At 46.2% G+C, this 6,591-nt stretch overlaps 2 pseudogenes; one reads left to right on the top strand and one right to left on the bottom strand.

The window, feature by feature from the left end:
- Nucleotides 1–826: 826 nt before the first annotated feature.
- Nucleotides 827–3,591, top strand: LOC149327422 (uncharacterized; annotated as a pseudogene).
- A 419-nt stretch (nt 3,592–4,010) lies between these two features.
- LOC149327421 (uncharacterized) lies at nt 4,011–4,629 on the bottom strand (annotated as a pseudogene).
- Nucleotides 4,630–6,591: the final 1,962 nt, after the last annotated feature.

Genomic DNA, 6,591 nt, shown 5'->3' with positions numbered 1-6,591 from the left:
GCCGCCAGTGTGCAGGAAAACATTTCGTTCGCCTTGGCAGATTTGCCGTGTCTGATCTGCAATTTTCTCTTGTGTTACTGATTTCAGCGGTTTCTGATCGGAAGTCAGTGAGCTGCCGTTTATTCCGTCATTTCGGGTCATGGAACAACCGGTTATCTTCCCGATCACGGGATGGAAAAACGATCTGACCGTGATACCAACGTTTACGGATCGGAGCGTCCGTGAGTTCTACGAGAAGAGATCGGACGCACAGTGCAGCTACGAACGTAGCTACAACTTTCACGTAGAATCTTACGTAAATGTAGCGGCACTCATGACCAACAAAAGCGACGGCAGGTAAGAGAATGGTTTCATGGGTGTCTGGTAGGTTAGCTGCGATTTCGATTTGGGAGGTTTAGCATCGGCTACTCGGGCTTTTAAAGAGAACGCCGAAGTGGGCGGTTGTGGATGAATTTTGACTACCTGGGGCTTTTTGACATGCATCGAAGTCAGAGTGCGAGGGATTGTTACATTTCTTCTCCATTACAATGTGGTCGCGGCGCCAGGAACGTAGTAACTTGTGTACCGCTGCCCGGTCAGTGCCCGTAACGTTGCTGTGGACGTCAAGCTCGCGAGCCCTCTTAAACTCGCCCCATGTTTTCGACAGTTAGTTGCCGCCAGTGTACAGAATTTAAAAACGTAGTGTGTTGGTTTGCGTGCCTTTCTCATTGAAGAATATCTATATTCAAAACGCTAAGTTCTTAACATTCTTTTCAGTAGTGGTCTTGCCTTCATTAAAGCACCGTGCTTTCGAAGCAAAAAGAAGAATGCCCCACTGTATTCTGTGATGACTGCCTTGTACGACACAGCGCACATCGTAGGCGGGAGCTGCGACTGTCCGGCAGGAAAACTCGCCTGCAATCATTCCATAGCCGTTTTGCGCACTGTGATGCTGCTGAAAAGCAAAGTATTTACGGAGGCGCCTGACGAGCTGTCATCTACGGATCTTCCGCAGAAGTGGAGAAGACCGCGCGGTGACACTGTCAAAGGATGCTCACTGCAGTCCGTGGACTGGCGCAAGATGAAAGAAGGCGGAGCCGTCACGCCTCGGATCGCGCTACCTAAGGAACGCCGCGTGCGCACTAGAAATCGTGAGCAGCAAGAGCAAGCCAAGCGGCGTCTTGCGCTCGCCCTGCTAGCTGATGACCCCGATAATGGCTTTGCGAGGGGCCTCCTGATAACTGACGAAAGGGATACAGAAGAGTCAAGGTTTGGGTCTGTGTCTGCTCTATCTCCGCAGAGCTACCAGCAGTCGCTTTTGCCGCACGGTTTCGCCGTTCTGATGTCTGATGTGAAGACTGCCGCCATCAGTTGAGAGAAGAACATCCTTCCCCTCACCTTCTTCCGAGAATCTGCTCCATGGATTCCTGAAATACATCTCGAAGGGAACGTCATCACGCAAGTCAGTGAGTGCTTTGAAAGAAAGCGAAGCTAGAGTAAGCAGCTTCCTGTTATCGATTACCTGCTTGGTTGCTGCACTCAGATGCGGCAGTTATTGTTAGAAAACAAGGAGTTTTTAAAATCCCATAGCTGTTTCTAGATAGCACTTTGTTATAATCTCACAAGAACTTAAAATACACATCTGTGTTGAAGGGAAGGGGAATGAGGGGCTCGTTATATATATGAGAGAAGCCAACAGCCACATAAACCAAGGGGCGCAGGGGATTTTTAATATTATTTATTTATTTTGCGGTGTTGATTTCTGCTTTCCGGGGTATTTATGTTTACAAATAAACATAAATACCCCCCGAAAGCAGACGGTTTGACAGCCGTCACCGTAGCTCAGCGGTAGAGCACCGGACGCGTGATTCGGAGGTCGTGGGTTCGGATCCCACCGGCGGCATGTGGTGGTATTTCTTCTGCTTTTACAATCAATTAGCTTTAAGCGATAACATATTGAGTAATATAAATTGATCAACACCACAAAATAAATAAATAAAATTAAAAATCCCCTGTTCCCCTTGGTTTCTGTGGCTGTTGGCTTCTCTCATCTGTGTTGAAGAGTGTGTATGGACAAAAAGTCTATGGCTGTCGAGCTTGTGTAACAGCATTGAGGAACATCAGTGCTTAGTTAATGCATTTACTTCTGCCTGCATCTGTGATAATTCTGGTATTGCTTTACTGGTTCAAGTGCTCTGAATGGCTGCTTGTTGTTCTTAAGGTGTGCTGCCTTGCTTTATAGTCCATGCAGCGGCAGCTACTATATTGGATATCATTGAGAGAGGTGCTAATGAGGGCCTAGTTGATGCGTGCCTGCCGTGATGTATAAATCACAGTGGTGTGGCTTTTTGGTACGGTCATACAGATTTTGTGCATTTAGCTTGTGGATGGTCCATGCATGGTGACTGCTTACCAAAAGAAAGAACTTGAGCTCGTGTAGTATAGAGCGAAGTCTTGCGACTGAGGGCTTAACGGTAAGACAGTTAGATTGTACATGCTTGCCCCGTTTGTTCTTGCTGAACAGCAGCAGAAAGGGCTGCTGATCTTGGACTCTTTTGGTGTAGCTGTACTCTAAGGAAAATTGTAGTAGCTACGAGCAGTCATACTCGACAAAGGTTGGCTTAAGGGTGTATGCTTTGTTGATTGTAGCATTGGGTGTTGCTGTTTGTATTGACCTGCTCCAGTGTGCCTGCTATGCTACTATGTGGTAATGCTAATGTGATAGAAGCAGGCAACATGGCTGCCGGTGTCGTGAAGAATGTTTTTTCTTGGTTTTCATGGCCTTGGCTATTATAATGCAGGAAGTGCATGTGACACAGAAAGAAGCACAAGCACTGGAAAAGGACAGCAGACAGCAGGCCAGAAGTAGCACTTGGCATAAAGGTCGAAAAGTTAGAATTACATCCTCCAAGTTTGGCCAAGTCCTCAACCGCAAGTCGTCATGGACAAGCCAGGGCCTACAGAATCTCACAGCTAGTAGAAACCTCTCTAGGGTTCCTGCAATCAGGTGAGTACTCTTTCAGTAGGGGTGCACACAACTGTGATAGTTTGCAAGCAAAGTGATATGGAAAAAAAGTTTGTGAGCAATAAATTTTATATTTTAAACATTTCACTTTACTTTTTTTTTCCAGCTACCGGATCAAAACAGAAGCAATAGCTGCCCAGAGGTACGATGATGTGCTCAAGAAGATGAGCCATGCTCCTGTCGTAACTACGTGTGGACTCCTGGTGAACCCAGCATTCCCATGGCTGGGAGCTCCACCAGACCGAATTGTCTACGATGCTGTGGAAGGGTCCCATGGCATCGTAGAAATCAAATGCCCTTACAGCTTACGTGGCCTCACAGCAGATGATCTGACAACAGCAGAATTCTGCAGCACTGCTGTTAATGAATTGCCACACTTGAAAGAGGATCACGAGTATTACCACCAGATTCTGGGGAAGATGGGCGTTTCAGAACTATCTTGGGGCGATTTTGTTGTGTATGGAGAAGAGTTTATCCTGATAGAGAGAATAAGATATCAGGAGAGTGTATGGAACAGTACAAAAAGGGTCCTAGATCAGTTTTATTTTAATGCGCTGCTGCCATATCTATCTGGGATTCGGATATAAGCTCACTGCCACTAACACACGGCTATTTATATCCCATCTATTCTCATGAACAACTAATCCTGACCTGTTGGGGAATAGGGGAGAAATCACGTTTTGTTTGGTTTATTTGGGTTTAGCGCCCCAAATCAACTCAGGCTATGAGGGACGCCGTAGTGAAGGGCTCCGGAAATTTCAACCACCTGGGGTTCTTTAACGTGCACTGACATTGCACGCTACACGGGCCTCTAGAATTTCACCCTCATCGACCCAAGATAGCTCTGAAACACCCATCTGCCCCAGCCGAGCGCCGTAACCACGGAGAAATCACGCTAAGAAAACTAGCCATGCTCTTATGCAATACCTTTTTTAATTTTTATGGTATTTATTTTTGGAAGCAGATGTTTTCAATCCTGCAGAAGCAGCATTTATTAAAAGTTCCATCACTCGTTGTCTTTCAGAAGGGGAGGCTGAAAGTTCGTCAGAATGGCACACACTGTCCACATTTGGTTTACCAAAGGCAGCAGGAAGATAGGAACAAGGCGGTCGAATATGAGGTAGCCTTTGATTCTCTTTATCTTCCTCTCCACATGCATCCTGATGTAAGCAATCTCCTGTGTCTCTTTCACTTCATTCGCAGTGAACTGTCCTCTCATTAAGAATGGGGGAATGTTCAGTTGTACTTTCTTTTTTTTTCAAGAGCTTTTCTATCTTGAAGCCTTTGTCAGCCATGACTGAGTCTGCTGTTTCAAAGGGAAGTTCCAGAAATGCACTCTTGATGACGCAGTCTTTATCCGACGTGCAGCCCGTAAAAAGTTCGGACACAAATGTCAATGCTCCACTAGGTGCAATTCCTATTAGTCCCTTAAGTGTGTGTGTCGACTTATAGAAAGAATAAACCTGTGACTGTGTCACAGAAGATGTTGGTACTTCACATCTTATTTCAGTGGCATCTAAAATAACACGCGTTGAAGGGTATTTGTCTTTGAATGCAGGTGGCATGGTCGCATCTACAGCTGGTCGTGACAACCAAAGAGAAAGCTCTGTAAGCTGTAAATACATGTAATCTAACCATGTGGAAAAGATCCTTGACACTGTGCTCTCTCAAATGTTGAACAAATGGGCAAGGTGCCGGTGAAAAAGGCCCACCCTAAGCTTCACTAGCACAAGGAAAAGCTGATTCTCTATGCTTATTTTGTGTCGTCGTCCAGTGTTTGCTGTGGTTCTGAGACCGTACTGGTACTGTCACTGCGCGAGATGTTTTCACTGGTTTCACCTGCATCTAGGAACTCCAAGAGGGTACGAAAATGGGAATAGTTGGGAAGACCGGTATAAAACTGCATGTCCTCTGTGCTATCTTTAAATGTTTCAACATCAAATGCAAGAGTTCCTTCCGCTTTCTCTACATTTTTTTTGTGCCTGGATTAGCTCACTACGGAGCAAATTTAGTTCACTGTCTTTGGATCTTAGCTGTAGATTTAAATACTCTAATTCTTTCTTGCTTTCCAGTTCTTTTGCCTTGCTGACAGCTAGTTGTTGTTCTAATTGTGCAATAGCTTCTCCGCAAGAGCAAACAGTGTTTGTGTGTGCATTCGAAGGGAAATTTCGCTGGACGCCTTCATTTTCAGTACTTGAGACCTCTCTGCCTTCTGTATTTCCTGGGCTATTGATAATTTTGGCACAGTTTTCATTTCCTGGGCTGTCATTATTGGCTGCCTGCTTCCTATGCTCGGAAGCAGGGATATCTTCATCCGTTAGGTTCCCGTGATCAACATTCGGAGGCATATGCTGTGCTGTCTGAGGTGACGTGTCCATCGCACATTGTTTCCTCTTTGATGGTGCCACACTCTGAAAAGGGACCGTTGGAGCTGGTGGCTTCCTTGGAGGCTTGGCAATTTTGAATGGAAACACTGATGGCACAGCAAAGTCGTGCAAGTGCCGTTGTCCGTTTGCAACCTTTGCAACATAGTCACTCTCGAGAAAATGAAGAGAGCAGACCTTTGTTGCATTCAACACTTTAAAAAGTGTACCTTCGTCGCGCCTAATGGCCACGATCCATTTTTGGTATAAGTCTGGTTTCCTCCGAAATCTGTGGTATGAGACCTGAAAATAAAATTCCACACTTACACTATGCACTGTTGTGACTTGCAGCTGCACGCTGCCCATGCATGTCATTTCAGACAACTGCTATTTTAAGTAAGCCTTCATGCCATCTTGCATATACCCGCCAACGATTTGGAAGCCAGCCAGCTAATGCGCTGTATTTTTCAGCATGCTGACATAGGGTACCAGATGTCAAGCTTTCCATATCCCTGGCCATAATCCAGCAACGCACTACTACTGCCGAAACCTCTCTTAACCTCTGCCTTAGCAGTCTTGTATCTCTTGCCGAATCATACGAACTGTGCCTTGAAATGCAGTCCTTATAGACTTCTTGCTACGCTGGTTGAGGCTGTTATTTATAAAAAAAGTTACAATAAATATGAACAAGATTCATCAACTTTCCTCGCACACCTGCTTACAGTCCTATTTCGGGTAGCTCGCAATGAGTACGTCGCCGTCGTCGGGCTATCCACGCTTGGTGCCAACGAAAAAATTACCGACGATTACGTTACTTCCTAATGCGAAATTTGAGCGCAGCAAATAAGCTGTTTCACCTTTTCGATAGATTGAGGCAAAGAAATCGAGCAACACATGTATGCGCTATCACAGAATTTTTTTTTTATTTTTCACACGTATTCGCAATTTCGGCTCGGGCGGTGCACATATACAGATTCGCCGCCACCGATCTGGCTCTCTGATTGCCACCGCACAGGGGTTGCATTGGAGGAGGAGCGAAGAAAGGAATTAAGTTCGAGCCGGCGCTTTGACAACCGGAGACTCGCAGGAAGAGGGGGGAGGGGGGCGGCGTGTACACCCAGCGGCAAACGATGGGGGCAGAAGCGCGCGCAGCAAGCGGACAACACGATAAAGGGAGGCGGGAAGAGATAGCAGCGACTGACTGATGCCGCTGACGCCGATAGC

The sequence above is a fragment of the Amblyomma mixtum genome, chromosome 10 (assembly GCF_055824585.1).
Source record: "Amblyomma mixtum isolate Tamu chromosome 10, ASM5582458v1, whole genome shotgun sequence".
NCBI classification, from domain to species: Eukaryota; Metazoa; Arthropoda; class Arachnida; order Ixodida; family Ixodidae; genus Amblyomma; species Amblyomma mixtum.
Note: the sequence above shows the minus strand (reverse complement) of the source record. Positions and strands in the feature narration are given on the sequence as shown.